Here is a 16507-nt window from a genome sequence, read left to right as displayed (position 1 = left end):
ATGTCAGGGTCTCACAGTACAGAGAACGTCAGAGGGATCGGCTTCCTTTTTGTGAGAAGAAAAACAATCTTTTGTTTGCTGCGACGTTAATAGCTTGATGAAATGTTTGAATTTGAACCATGATCCAACTGAATGGAGGCGATTCATAGACTCCTCCAAGCTTAGTGTGAAAGCCATATTACTTCACAATGGCAACTGTCTTCCTTCTATTCCTGTTGGTCATGCAGTTCTCATGAAAGAGACTTATGAGACTTATGCAAACATGTCAGCCCTCCTCGGCTCAATGAAATATGCCGAACAGAAGTGGAAAATCTGTGGCGATCTAAAAGTCATTGCTGTACTTTTACGAATGCAACTGGAGTCACTAAATACTGTTGTATGTGGGACAGTAGGGATAAGACATCACATTACATTCAAGCGGACTGGCCTGCAAGAAATCTTGACTCTACCAAGAAAAATGTCATTGCGGAGCCTCTCATGGACCCAAAAGATGTTCCTCTTCCACTCCTTCATATAAAGCTGGGTTTAATGAAAAATGTTGCAAAGATATGAACTAGGAAGGACGGGCATTTAAGTACTTAAAGGTGTTGTCTCGCGAAAGCAAGTGGGGTTATACACTTCTGTATGGCCATATTAATGCACTTTGTAATATACATCGTGCATTAAATATGAGCCATACAGAAGTTATTCACTTACCTTCCCTGCGCTGGCGTCCCCGTCTCCATGGCTCCGTCTAATTTAAGCGTCTAATCTCCCGATTAGACGCGCTTGCGCAGAAGGGTCTTCTGGCTTCTGTTCGGTCCGGCACGAGCGGCGTTCTGGCTGGAATCGGCGCATGCGCAGACGAGCTGTATCTTCTCGGGAGCGCGCTGGAGCGGCCATTCTGCTACCATACTCTGTCAGAGGAAGGTGCAGAAACTGGAGCCACCCAGCCGAGAAGCCCAGCCCAGCCACCCAGGTAAGTGATGGGTGACGGACTGACGGGGGTGACGCGTGACTGACTGCCGCTGTGGCCCCGGAGCCTACCGCTGGGCCCGGGAGCCTACCGCTGGGGCCCCGGAGCCTACCGCTGGGGAGCCGGGGCCTACCGCTGGGGAGCCGGGGCCTACCGCTGGGAAGCTGGGGCTAGCGCGGGGAAGCCGGGGGCTAGCACCGGTTACCTGCTGCCTGGCGGTGGGTGACTGGTCGGCCGCGTTCAATCCCGGGGTGCGGTCGGCGGCTGCGGGGCGTCTGGTTGTCAGGGAGACACAGCTGGTAGCGTCTCGGGAGCGCGCACGTCGGGCTACAGCAAGCGACAGGAAAAGAGCCGGCGGCCATCTTGGGGAAACTTTTTATAAGTTGCTGAAACGCTGGAACTGTAAGTACAAACCAGCTAGAAAAGTCATTTACAGGGGGGCTTAGTAATGTATGCTTAATAAGGGGGACTGGGCAAAAAAAAAATTTCACTGCTTCCTCGAGACAACCCCTTTAATATGGCCATACAGAAGTGTATAACCCCACTTGCTGCCGCGAGACAACCCCTTTAAGAGACACATTTCCTAGATTGAGTGATGCAAGGGTTAAGGAAGATATTTTTGTTGGGCTGCAAATTTGACGACTTATAAAGGATCCCTCATTTGACCAAGTTTTGGGGGGAAAAGGAAGCCTGGCAAGCCCTAAAGGGGCAACAAAAGAGATGATAACTACACTCAGTTGGTGACAGTCCTTCTGGAAAAATACCATCAAATCGGATGCAACATGTCCCTTAATTGTCACCGACGGAAACCACTAAACTTAAAATATAACCTTTATTAAAGAATGATTAAATTAATTTCACGTGCGTGTAAAAACCAATACGTGGGTAATGATTATCACTCCCACTAAATATGCACCTAATGAAGACAGTTTGATTTGACTTTGACTGCCTTATCATATTTCACACCAGGCTTTAGTCAATGTTAGAATTCATTACCTATATATGAGTAAACTATGAGACAGATCCAGATGTTCTATCACTTCTCACTCTGGAACCTTAGTCCTCATCTCACACTCTTGTTTATTGTGTCTGTTGATATGCGGACATATGTATAGGTAAGATCTGATATTCAACTTTATATACAACAGTCCTCAATGACACATACACTGTGTAAGTTTCACCCAAACAAACATGTGTCCCCGGATCTCGTTCTCCTATCTCTCAGGGTCACCACATTTTTAACTAGTCTCATTAAAGGGGTTGTCCCGCGGCAGCAAGTGGGGTTAAACACTTCTGTATGGCCATATAAATGCACTTTGTAATATACATCGTGCATTAAATATGAGCCATACAGAAGTTATTCACTTACCTTCCCTGCGCTGGCGTCCCCGTCTCCATGGCTCCGTCTAATTTAAGTGTCTAATCTCCCGATTAGACGCGCTTGCGCAGAAGGGTCTTCTGGCTTCTGTTTGGTCCGGCACGAGCGGCGTTCTGGCTGGAATCGGCGCATGCGCAGACGAGCTGTATCTTCTCGGGAGCGCGCTGGAGCGGCCATTCTGCTACCATACTCTGTCAGAGGAAGGTGCAGAAACTGGAGCCACCCAGCCGAGAAGCCCAGCCCAGCCACCCAGGTAAGTGATGGGTGACGGACTGACGGGGGTGACGCGTGACTGACTGCCGCTGTGGCCCCGGAGCCTACCGCTGGGCCCGGGAGCCTACCGCTGGGCCCCGGAGCCTACCGCTGGGGCCCCGGAGCCTACCGCTGGGGAGCCGGGGCCTACCGCTGGGGAGCCGGGGCCCACCGCTGGGAAGCCGGGGCTAGCGCGGGGAAGCCGGGGGCTAGCACCGGTTACCTGCTGCCTGGCGGTGGGTGACTGGTCGGCCGCGTTCAATCCCGGGGTGCGGTCGGCGGCTGCGGGGCGTCTGGTTGTCAGGGAGACACAGCTGGTAGCGTCTCGGGAGCGCGCACGTCGGGCTACAGCAAGCGACAGGAAAAGAGCCGGCGGCCATCTTGGGGAAACTTTTTATAAGTTGCTGAAACGCTGGAACTGTAAGTACAAACCAGCTAGAAAAGTCATTTACAGGGGGGCTTAGTAATGTATGCTTAATTAGGGGGACTGGGCAAAAAAAAAATTTCACTGCTTCCTCGAGACAACCCCTTTAATATGGCCATACAGAAGTGTATAACCCCACTTGCTGCCGCGAGACAACCCCTTTAAGAGACACATTTCCTAGATTGAGTGATGCAAGGGTTAAGGAAGATATTTTTGTTGGGCTGCAAATTTGACGACTTATAAAGGATCCCTCATTTGACCAAGTTTTGGGGGGAAAAGGAAGCCTGGCAAGCCCTAAAGGGGCAACAAAAGAGATGATAACTACACTCAGTTGGTGACAGTCCTTCTGGAAAAATACCATCAAATCGGATGCAACATGTCCCTTAATTGTCACCGACGGAAACCACTAAACTTAAAATATAACCTTTATTAAAGAATGATTAAATTAATTTCATGTGCGTGTAAAAACCAATACGTGGGTAATGGTTATCACTCCCACTAAATATGCACCTAATGAAGACAGTTTGATTTGACTGACTGCCTTATCATATTTCACACCAGGCTTTAGTCAATATTAGAATTCATTACCTATATATGAGTAAACTTATGAGACAGATCCAGGTGTTCTATCACTTCTCACTCTGGAACCTCAGTCCTCATCTCACACTCTTGTTTATTGTGTCTGGTGATATGCGGACATATGTATAGGTAAGATCTGATATTCAACTTTATATACAACAGTCCTCAATGACACATACACTGTGTAAGTTTCACCCAAACAAACATGTGTCCCCGGATCTCGTTCTCCTATCTCTCAGGGTCACCACATTTTTAACTAGTCTCATTAAAGGGGTTGTCCCGCGGCAGCAAGTGGGGTTAAACACTTCTGTATGGCCATATAAATGCACTTTGTAATATACATCGTGCATTAAATATTGTCCATACAGAAGTTATATACTTAAAATTGCTTAACAGCCCGTAATCCTCCTTCATGAGGTATAGAACTTTTAACCTCTGAAAGACCTAAAGGTTCATATCGGTGCCCAGGCTGCAAGGCCTGCAAGTATATGAAAAGAGGAGCCGTGTTTAGGAGCTCATCAACAGGCGCAGAACATACAATCAGAGATTTCATAAATTGCAGGACTAGCGGGGTGGTGTACTTGGCCTCGTGCTCCTGTCCCCTCGACTATGTCGGAAAAACGAGACAGCAATTGCGCAGGCGGTCAAAGTCAAATCAAACTGTCTTCATTAGGTGCATATTTAGTGGGAGTGATAATCATTACCCACGTATTGGTTTTTACACGCACGTGAAATTATTTTAATCATCTATCTATATATATAAAATTGAATGTATGTCTGTCTGCGTGCGTGTCTGCGTGCGTGCGTGTCTGTTTGTCCTTTATGCGCTACTACACCATTCATCCGATCGCCATGAAACTTTGGGAAGTTGTTAAGTACACTCCTGGGAAGATTATAGGCATAGTACAAATATCCTACGATAAATGGCGCGCGAGCGTCGTCGAAAGTTACGCCCCCCCCCCCCCACGTAGATCGAGTAAGTAAGCCACCTGCTATTGTGATGTCATCACTGATGTCATCAACATCGGACGCCCTTGAACATGCCCCAACATGTTCTATAAAGCTGCATTGTGATGTCATTAAGGCTGTATTATGACACGTACAGCTTGGAACCACTAGAGCACGCCAGCCAATTACCATTGGAGTTGGAAGTGGGTAAACAAGTACTAGGATATCTTCCTAAGAAGCCACAGCAGCCGGATAAATTGTATGTTCCACCCAACGGCTATTTTATTCAGCCCGCAAGGGGGAAGCAGCGGCCTACAAAATCTCATTCAGGTAGGTAGGTTCAGTTCTTGGAGGTTGGGGAATGCTTATGGGCAAGGCCTTATGTCTCATCCCAACTTAATTCTCTCACTTCCCAATGTCATAGAAACTTAAAATTTGGCACGAGCATTGATTATGTCATAAATAGGAAAAGTTAATGGGTCCCAACTCGATTATTCAATTCAAAGCGCCAAAGAATTAGCGTTCAAATTTTACGTACGGAATCTAATTCTCTCATTTCCTGATGTCATAGATAGATAGATAGATAGACTGTATGCAATAACCCTGATAGATAGATAGATAGATAGATAAACTGTATGCAATGACACGTACAGCTTGAAACCATAAATACTAGAGCACGCCAGCCATTTACAGTCAGTCTCCATTGGAGTTGGAAGTGGGCAAACATGTACTAGGATATCTTCCCAAGAAGCCACAGCAGCCGGATAAATTGGATGTTCCACACAACGGCTATTTTATTCAGCCTGCAAGGGGGAAGCAGCGGCCTACAAAACCTCAGTGGTCGCTGCTGCCGTCATCTAGATATATAAAAACGAATGTATGTATGTCTGTCTGTCTTCGCAGCAACGCGCGAAAACCCCCCTGATCTGGGCGAACTAAGTGTTTATTGAAAAGAGAAAACCTTTACAGAAATACTACAATCCATGGTTCAAAGGGCTGCATACGTTTGGTCCTCTTAATACAGATCTGCTTAGGAGATAATTTTTTGTGTCCACTGGGGTAACTGTGTTTTGGGTAGGGGAGGGAATGTGGGGAGGGAGTATACTGTGTTAACCTTTTAGATTTCAGGAAACAACAAATATAATTGTATTAAAATCCCCCGTACGGCAACTGAGAAGAAAAGGACTCTATAGAACATATTGGTACAGTGCAAGAGAGACTTATGGGGATGTTTATCTGGGTGTTTTGTTCTTTTTTGTTTTTTGTATTGTTTGTTAAAGTGTCTTCAGACACAAAGAAATTTATCTAATACAAAAGATTTGAATAAAAAAAAATATATAGATGACTTGTCCTCGGGATAGCTCATCAATATCTGGGGTCTACAGGTTGAGACCTCCGCCTATCAGCTGTTTAAAGAGGCTGCAGAACTTCCACCATGTTAATTCGTCACATGGCCTGAATCAAAATCACAGCAAAAAATATATAAACAGATTTTTTTAAAAATCACAGAGAGCAGTCATATAATTGTTGGTATACTGATACAAGAGGGCAGGTATTAACATCACAACCCAAACATGCAGACAGCCAAACTGCTATATGGAGGAGCCACCGTACAAGTAAAGTACTGATGAACCACCATGCACACACCTTCCTTATATTTAGGGAAGTGGGGTGGCTGCTTAGTACTATTCTTGCATAAAAAAGCACAATTCTGACTTACAACCTATTAATGACACCATATGTCAATCCAGCGGGCTGCCCTGCACCTCATAGGTGAACCACACTGTAACCCTGGGCTCCCAGCGTTCAAAGCTGCTCTGCATGCTACTGATAAATATGAGCTTTTGGTTAATATTTTGGCCAAAATACACAAGCTTACAATCCAACGTCAAGGGTCTCGTTTTCTTGTGAGTCCTTACACTAGCATCAACTAAAATCACAGAAAAGGAAAATATAAACAATCAAAAAAAAAATCACAGAAAGTGGCGAAATAATTACCGATACAAGAGGGTAGGTTTACACATCACGTCCAAACATGCAGACAGCCAAACTGCTATATGGAGGAGCCACCACAAAGGTGAAGTACTGAACAGTGACTCACACACCTTAATTTTAAGGAAGAAAGTGGCTGGTTAGGCACCGCCACTATGAAGCGTACAGCACTGTGCCTGGTAATGCAGTAAAAAGGGCTCAGCGCTTATCCGAGTGCCACAGCTTCTTCAAACAGCTGATTGGCAAGAATCCCAAGCAGCGGACTCCCACTGATCTGATAGTTATGACTTATCCTGATAGGTCAACAATATTTTAGTCTCAGAAAACCCCTTTACTAGCCAAAGACCTTTAATCATGTCTATTAAATTTAAGGGATTCTCCAGGACTCGAAACCTCATCTCCTCTCCATCAGTTAGGTCATTGATACCAGATTGGTATAGGTCTTATCTCGATACTCCCCAGGGCGGACTGTGTCCCCTTCAATGTGTCCCAGACGCAGCTTTGTAGATTTGGTAATTGCTCTGCCTCCTATTAGCTCAGCTCCATTCAGTTAAAGAGTAATTACTCTTTTTTTATTGTACAGAATTGGCAATTTTAAGCGTTTTTGCTAAAGTTTCATCAGCTTTTTCTGTACTTTTGACTTATAAAACTCCTCCAGCAGTGCAGATAGGTGAAGTCAGGGGTGAGAAAGCCATCTTTACCTCACTGCATAACAGAAGAGGGTGCTCCAGCTGTGTCTGTTTTCTCTAAGTTCTAAAACCAAGTGCACCAAGTTAGAAAGACCGTACTGCTAATTCCACTGCCAAGTAAACACTATTACTGTTTACCACAACATGTGCTCCATGTCCTAATCTACCTGCCTGTGGGGTCCCTACATGCGCCAGCCTGCATCACGCTAGACTAGATTTTACATCCATTCATTTTTCTCCAAGTAAGGAAATGGTATTCGGCAGATCTAAGCTGGTGTATTGATCTGTACATGGGGCCATATCAGTCCACATGCAGCTCCAGCATTCAAGTACATGACAGTTTTCATCAGGAATTGAGGATCTTTTATTAGTAATGGGAAGTAGGGTTTAGATTTATGAGTATACTCAGTCTTCTTATGCAGGTCCGGAAGTATTCTTGAGCCCATACAGTGACTAGCATTACACAATCATGCCTGTTTTAAATGCAGTGCCGCCTGAGGGCCTATAAATCTCGAGCATCCAGTATTGACCATCTACGTCCCTTGTGCACATGAATTTCTCCAGTTTCTCTACATTTTTGGATGATAGTATGTACTGCGGATGTTGGGATATTCAAAGTCTATAATTTTACATTGAGAAATTTTTTCTGAAGTTGATCCACAATTTTAGATGCAGTTTTTCACAGATTGGTGAACCGCTAACCATCTTTGCTTCGGAGAGGCTCTGCCTCCCTAACATGCTCTTTTTATATAGTATGTGACTTAGCAGAAAATTGATCCTACACTTGCTTTTCATTAGTAACACTTACTTTTCCAGCCTTTTGTGACTCCTGCCCAGTGAGACGCGTCGTCTCCATCAATTTCTAAATGAGTTAATTTTTTAAAATAAAAATGGAAAACTGTCTCCCCGCCCCTCTGATATGTTCTATGTTCTACTGGGAATACAACATAATTAGATTTCCAAATCCTGGCATTCTGTTTTTCTTTATATTTATTTGCATTTCACACAGTGTTCTTACTTTTTGGCATTGGGGTTGTACAATTCCTCCACATCTTACAGTTTTGGGTGGAGTTATCTCTGATCCACAGAGCTGATACTTTTATATCCGTGAATTCACTATATTAAGTAAAGCATCACGTTACAGAGGATAGTGGTGATGGTAGTGGTAGAATACTGCCAGGTTACAGTGGGTAGTGGTGATGATAGTGGTAAATAGTGCTAGGTTACAGAGGATAGTGGTGATGGTAGTGGCGGAATACTGCCAGGTTACAGTGGATAGTGGTGATGGTAGTGGTAAATAGTGCCAGGTTACAGAGGATAGTGGTGATGGTAGTGGTAGAATAGTGCCAGGTTACAGAGGATAGTGGTGATGGTAGTGGCAGAATACTGCCAGGTTACAGTGGATAGTGGTGATGGTAGTGGTAAATAGTGCCAGGTTACAGAGGATAGTGGTGATGGTAGTGGTAGAATAGTGCCAGGTTACAGAGGATAGTGGTGATGGTAGTGGCAGAATACTGCCAGGTTACAGTGGGTAGTGGTAAATAGTGCCAGGTTACAGAGGATAGTGGTGATGGTAGTGGTAGAATAGTGCCAGGTTACAGAGGATAGTGGTGATGGTAGTGGTAGAATAGTGCCAGGTTACAGAGGATAGTGGTGATGGTAGTGGCAGAATAGTACCAGGTTACAGAGGATAGTGGTGATGGTAGTGGTAGAATAGTGCCAGGTTACAGAGAGTAGTGGTGATGGTAGTGGTAGAATCGTGCCAGGTTACAGAGGATAGTGGTGATGGTAATGGTAGAATAGTACCAGGTTACAGAGGATAGGGGTGATGGTAGTGGTAGAATAGTGCCAGGTTACAGAGCATAGTAGTGATGGTAGTGGCAGAATAGTGCCAGGGTTCAAAGGATAGTGGTGATGGTAGTGGCAGAATAATACCAGGTTACAGAGGATAGTGGTGATGGTAGTGGTAGAATAGTACCAGGTTACAGAGGGTAGTGGTGATTGTAGTGGCAGAATAGTGCCAGGTTACAAAGGATAGTGGTGATGGTAGTGGTAGAATAGTGCCAGGTTAAAGAATTTAGTGGTGATGGTAGTGGCAGAATAGTGCCAGGTTACAGAGGATAGTGGTGATGGTAGTGGCAGAATAGTACCAGGTTACAGAGGATAGTGGTGATGGTAGTGGCAAAACAGTACCAGGTTACAGAGGATAGTAGTGATGGTAGTTGCAGAACAGTACCAGGTTATAGAGGATAGTGGTGATGGTAGTGGCAGAATAGTGCCAGCTTACAGAGGATAGTGGTGATGGTAGTGGCAGAATAGTGCCAGGTTACAGAGGATAGTAGTGATAGTAGTGGTAGAATAGTGCCATGTTACAGAGGATAGTGGTGATGGTAGTGGCAGAATACTGCCAGGTTACAGTGGATAGTGGTGATGGTAGTGGTAAATAGTGCCAGGTTACAGAGGATAGTGGTGATGGTAGTGGTAGAATAGTGCCAGGTTACAGGGGATAGTGGTGATGGTAGTGGCAGAATAGTGCCAGGTTACAGAGGATAGTGGTGATGGTAGTGGTAGAATAGTACCAGGTTACAGAGGATAGTGGTGATGGTAGTGGTAGAATAGTGCCAGGTTACAGAGGGTAGTGGTGATGGTAGTGGCAGAATAGTACCAGGTTACAGAGGATAGTGGTGATGGTAGTGGTAGAATAGTGCCAGGTTACAGAGGGTAGTGGTGATGGTAGTGGCAGAATACTGCTAGCTTGCAGAGCATAGTTGTGATGGTAGTGGTAGAATAGTTCCAGGTTACAGAGGATAGTGGTGATGGTAGTGGTAGAATAGTACAAGGTTACAGAGGATAGAGGTGATGGTAGTGAGAGAATAGCTCCAGGTTGCAGAGGATAGTGGGGATGGTAGTGGCAGAATAGTACCAGGTTACAGAGCATAGTGGTGATGGTAGTGGTAGAATAGTGCCAGGTTACAGAGGATAATGGTGATGGTAGTGGTAGAATAGTACCAGGTTACAGAGGATAGCGGTGATGGTAGTGGTAGAATAGTGCCAGGTTACAGAGGATAGTGGTGATGGTAGTGGCAGAATAGTACCAGGTTACAGAGGATAGTGGTGATGGTAGTGGTAGAATAGTGCCAGGTTACAGAGGGTAGTGGTGATGGTAGTGGCAGAATACTGCTAGCTTGCAGAGCATAGTTGTGATGGTAGTGGTAGAATAGTTCCAGGTTACAGAGGATAGTGGTGATGGTAGTGGTAGAATAGTTCCAGGTTACAGAGGATAGTGGTGATGGTAGTGGTAGAATAGTGCCAGGTTACAGAGGATAGTGGTGATGGTAGTGGTAGAATAGTGTCAGGTTACACAGGATAGTGGTGATGGTAGTGGTAGAATAGTGCAAGGTTACACAGGATAGTGGTGATGGTGGTGGTAGAATAGTGCCAGGTTACAGAGGATAGTGGGGATGGTAGTGGCAGAATAGTGCCAGATTACAGAGGATAGTGGTGATGGTAGTGGCAGAATAGTGCCAGATTACAGAGGATAGTGGTGATGATAGTGGTAGAATAGCTGCAGGTTACAGAGGATAATGGTGATGGTAGTGGTAGAATAGTGCTAGGTTACAGAGGATAGTGGGGATGATAGTGGTAGAATAGTGCCAGGTTACAGAGGATAGTGGTGATGATAGTGGCAGAATAGTGCTAGGTTACAGAGGATAGTGGTGATGGTAGTAGTAGAATAGTGCCAGGTTACAGAGGATAGTGGTGATGGTAGTGGCAGAATAGTACCAGGTTACAGAGGATAGTGGTGATGGTAGTGGCAGAATAGTACCAGGGTACAGAGGATAGTGGTGATGGTGGTGGTAGAATAGTGCCAGGTTACAGTGGATAGTGGTGATGGTAGTGGCAGTATAGTGCCAGGTTACAGAGGATAGTGGTGATGGTAGTGGCGGAATAGTGCCAGGTTACAGAGGATAGTGGTGATGGTATTGGTAGAATAGTGCCAGGTTACAGAGAGTAGTGGTGATGGTAGTGACAGAATAGTGCCAGGTTACAGAGGATAGTGGTGATGGTAGTGGTAGAATAGTACCAGGTTACAGAGGATAGGGGTGATGGTAGTGGCAGAATAGTGCCAGGTTCCAGAGGATAGTGGTGATGGTGGTGGTAGAATAGTGCAAGGTTACAGAGGTTAGTGGTGATGGTAGTGGCAGAATAGTGCCAGGTTCCAGAGGATAGTGGTGATGGTAGTGGCAGAATAGTGCCAGGTTCCAGAGGATAGTGGTGATGGTGGTGGTAGAATAGTGCAAGGTTACAGAGGTTAGTGGTGATGGTAGTGGGAGAATAGTGCTAGGTTACAGAGGATAGTGGTGATGGTGGTGGTAGAATAGTGCCAGGTTACAGAGGGTAGTTGTAATGGTAGTGGCAGAATAGTGCCAGGTTACAGAGGATAGTGGTGATTGTATTGGTAGAATAGTGCCAGGTTACAGATAGTAGTGGTGATGGTAGTGACAGAATAGTGCCAGGTTACAGAGGATAGTGGTGATGGTAGTGGCTGAATAGTACCAGGTTACAGAGGATAGTGGTGATAGTAGTGGTAGAATAGTGCCAGGTTACGGAGGATAGTGGTGATGGTAGTGGCAGAATAGTGCCAGGTTCCAGAGGATAGTGGTGATGGTGGTGGTAGAATAGTGCAAGGTTACAGAGGTTAGTGGTGATGGTAGTGGGAGAATAGTGCCAGGTTACAGAGGATAGTGGTGATGGTAGTAGTAGAATAGTGCCAGGTTACAGAGGGTAGTGGTGATGGTAGTGGCAGAATAGTGCCAGGTTACACAGGATAGTGGTGATGGTAGTGGTAGAATAGTGCCAGGTTACAGAGGATAGTGGTGATGGTAGTGGGAGAATAGTGCCAGGTTACAGAGGATAGTGGTGATGGTAGTAGTAGAATAGTGCCAGGTTACAGAGGATAGTGGTGATGGTAGTGGTAGAATAGTGCCAGGTTACAGAGGATAGTGGTGATGGTAGTGGGAGAATAGTGCCAGGTTACAGAGGACAGTGGTGATGGTAGTGGTAGAATAGTGCCAGGTTACAGAGGATAGTAGTGATGATAGTAGCGGAATAGTGCCAGGTTACAGAGGATAGTGGTGAGGATAGTGGCAGAATAGTGCCAGGTTACAGAGGATAGTGGTGATGGTAGTGGCAGAATAGATCCAGGTTACAGAGGATAGTGGTGATGGTAGTGGCAGAATAGATCCAGGTTACAGAGGGTAGTGGTGATGGTAGTGGTAGAATAGTGCCAGGTTACAGAGGATAGTGGTGATGGTAGTGGTAGAATAGTGCCAGGTTACAGAGGATAGTGGTGATGGTAGTGGCAGAATAGTGCCAGGTTACAGAGGATAATGGTGATGGTAGTGGTAGAATAGTGCCGGGTTACAGAGGATAGTGGTGATGGTAGTGGTAGAATAGTGCCAGGTTACAGAGGATAGTGGTGATGGTAGTGGCAGAATAGTGCCAGGTTACAGAGGATAGTGGTGATGGTAGTGGCAGAATAGATCCAGGTTACAGAGGGTAGTGGTGATGGTAGTGGTAGAATAGTGCCAGGTTACAGAGGATAGTGGTGATGGTAGTGGTAGAATAGTGCCAGGTTACAGAGGATAGTGGTGATGGTAGTGGCAGAATAGTGCCAGGTTACAGAGGATAGTGGTGATGGTAGTGGTAGAATAGTGCCGGGTTACAGAGGATAGTGGTGATGGTAGTGGTAGAATAGTGCCAGGTTACAGAGGATAGTGGTGATGGTAGTGGTAGAATAGTGCCAAGTTACAGAGGATAGTGGTGATGGTAGTGGCAGAATAGTGCCAGGTTACATAAGATAAAGGGATGATGTTGGAAGAATAGTGCCAGGCTACATGAGATAGCTCTTTAGCTGCATTCTGTATGGAATTAACATGCTCACAGACAATTCCCTTCAGTATTTGTATCTGAGCTCCACAGGCAGTTATTTCCTACGCTCGGCTTGGTTTGGGCTCTGATGCGATCTTTGAGATCGTATATAGACAGGGGGTGTCTTTTAAAGTTATGCTCAGTCAACTAAATTTACTGCAGGTGACTCCAATCAATGTATATGAGTAAAACTATCTCAATGATGATAAAGAGGAATAAGAGACCCCAGAGCCTCAGTTCACCTGTCATACCAAAGGGTGTGAATACTTATGTCAATGCAAAATGCTAGGTTTTTTTCTAACATTCTGTTGTCGTTTTGTCATTATGTATTGAGTGCAGAATAACAGGGAAAAACACAAACGTCTTTTTAATCTTCACAAATTCACAACATCAAATGTAAAAAACAGAGTGAAAGGGTCTGAAGCCTTTCTGGAGCCCTGGATATGGTGAATTAGTGAGATAGTAAATCCAGAATTGGCTGCCTTTAGAAGATGGTTCCATTTGTTTGTTTCATTTTATTAAAAAGGGTCACATATAATAAACATTGTAAGCAAAACCAGACAATGCCAGAGATTGTGCAGCTTCATTATGTTTTTTTCTTGCCCGCCTCACCACTGCTATCATTAGTGCTTCATTATCATTGGAAACTTCTGAAATATCTTCCTGCACAACACAAACGTTGTGGGTTATACATAGTGTTATAGTATGTTGGGCTGAAAAAAGCATCCAGTTCAGCCCATCAGTCCCCAATGTTGATCCAGAAAAAGGAAAAAACTCCCATAAGATAGAAGCTAATTTTCTTCATTTAGGGGGAAAAATTTCCGTCCTAACGCCATTCTGGCAATCGGAATAATCCCCGATCACCGACGCTCCTGAGTAATCGGTGATATAACATGTAATATTGTAACTCAAGAGAGACGTTCAGACCCTCTTATATCGCCATCACTGTGTCCTCAGGCGTCGGTAAGAGCGCTGTTTTTTAACGCAGTGTTTTACAGCATTGACAGAAGTCTTTGACTGTTTTTGTGTTTTCCTGCGTTTTTACTCCATATTTTGTGTAAGCACAACGCAGGTAAAGCAGGTGATGCTGTCTCCATTCCCCCCCCTCCCTGTAGCATGGTAAACACTGTAAAGCGCTGCACACAGCATTTTATCACACCCCATTCAATTCAATGGGTGATGTGGGGCGTCAAAGACACACTGCAACGCTCTAAATAGAACATTCAGTTTTTATTTTAGCGCTCATTAAAAGCACTAAGTTAAAACGCACGTCTGAGAGGCCGCATCGAAATGAATGGAGGTTCAGTGATAAACAATGAAAAAAATGCCTGTGTGAGAGGCCTTACATTAAAGGGGTTCTGTCGGCAAAATAAAAAAAATCTATACTCCCCTGTGCCTTACCGGGCCGTTCACCGGGATCCTGCTGCTCTCCTGATGTCCCTCCAGCAGCCTTTCTATCGCAGTGCAGAAGCTGGCAAATCACCAGCTTCCGCCCCTGCTGCAACCACTGCCAGAAGGCAAGTCCTGCCGCCCGGGTCAGTGGTCGACCCGTCACAAGTGACACATCTCCCACTGATTGGCCTGGCCACGTCTAACCTCAGACTACCTTGGAGAGTCCATGGCAAATGCGCATGGGTCCTCCTTCCCAGCGCGCTTACACACTCAACGTTGACTCTCCGAGGACGTCAGGGGTTAGACGCAGCCAGGTCGGTGTCAGCGCGCAGGAGACGATGTGAGATGACCCCTCACATGACCGCTAAACAACAGTGGGAAGAAATACAACGGGATTAGGTAAGTTTACTTTGTTTTTTTAACTGTTTCTTTCAACACGTTAGACTGTACAGGAATACAGGTCAGAGTGCAGGGTGCAACTAAAAAAGGGGTTTTGCTCACAGAACCCCTTTAAAGAACCCCCTCTTATGTTGTGTAGAGGTAGAGGGTGCCCTCTTATTACATTAACAGGCACAGTCCCATGTATAAATTCATGATGGTGTGAAGGTCTCAGGCCTAAATATGATTTTGTCTACCACTCCTTAACACAGCTAAACAGGATTTTCTGGGCATACTGCTAGCAATACAACTCAGCAAAATGTACTACTTGCATGTCCTGCTTAAGTGGAACTGCCAACGGAATGTAATATTGGAATGTGAAAAGTTGTACAATCTAAGAGAACATCTCTAAGCAACAATGTATGATTATGTGAAAACAAGTTTATCAGGCATAAAGCCCGCCCTGCGTCATGTTACTATATCAGTTGGGACATATGTAATAAAGGTAGATTGCTTTGCACTTGGACCTGTCTGTGTCACTGCTTTCTCACGGCGGCCGCCATAACCACCTCTGATTTGGAGCCCCACAGCATATTGACGGAACGATTGAATTTCCCTATCAATGGCAAAGATCTCTGTATTGACCTCTGATATATCGATACATAGTTATTGGAGCACCCACTTGTTACAGTCTTGGGTATAATAGATGATGGGAGAGATCTCTGTACTGACCCCTGATCTATCTATACATAGTTATTAGAGCGCCCCCTTGTTACAGTCCTGGGTATAATAGATGATGAGAGAGATCTCTGTACTGACCCCTGATATATTATACATAGTTATTAGAGTGCCCCCTTGTTACAGTCCTGGGTATAATAGATGATGGGAGAGATCTCTGTACTGACCCCTGATATATTATACATAGTTATTAGAGCGCCCTTGTTACAGTCCTGGGTATAATAGATGATGGGAGAGATCTCTGTACTGATTCCTGATATATCTATACATAGCTATTAGAGCACCCCCTTGTTACAGTCCTGGGTATAATAGATGATGGGAGAGATCTCTGTACAGACCCTTGATATATCGATACATAGTTATTAGAGCGCCCCCTTGTTATAGTCCTGGGTATAATAGATGATGGGAGAGATCTCTGTACTGACCCCTGATATATCTATACATAGTTATTAGAGCGCCCCCTTGTTACAGTCTGGGGTATAATAGATGATGGGAGAGATCTCTGCACTGGCCCCTGATATATTATACATAGTTATTAGAGCGCCCCCTTGTTACAGTTCTGGGTATAATAGATGATGGGAGAGATCTCTGTACTGATTCCTGATATATCTATACATAGCTATTAGAGCACCCCCTTGTTACAGTCCTGGGTATAATAGATGATGGGAGAGATCTCTGTACTGACTCCTGATATATTATACATAGTTATTAGAGCGCCCTTGTTACAGTACTGGGTATAATAGATGATGGGAGAGATCTCTGTACTGACCCCTGATATATCTATACATAGTTATTAGAGTGCCCCCTTGTTACAGTCCTGGGTATAATAGATGATGGGAGAGATCTCTGTA

The 16507-nt window shown here is 44.9% G+C and overlaps 1 protein-coding gene across 1 annotated transcript in view; it reads left to right on the top strand.

The window, feature by feature from the left end:
• LOC136590970 (zinc finger protein 436-like) overlaps positions 1–16507 on the top strand; it is a 137092-nt gene that overhangs the window by 16129 nt on the left and 104456 nt on the right. The window lies entirely within an intron of this gene.

This window comes from Eleutherodactylus coqui, chromosome 1 (assembly GCF_035609145.1).
Source record: "Eleutherodactylus coqui strain aEleCoq1 chromosome 1, aEleCoq1.hap1, whole genome shotgun sequence".
NCBI classification, from domain to species: domain Eukaryota; kingdom Metazoa; phylum Chordata; class Amphibia; order Anura; family Eleutherodactylidae; genus Eleutherodactylus; species Eleutherodactylus coqui.
This window is presented reverse-complemented; position numbering and strand designations above follow the sequence as displayed.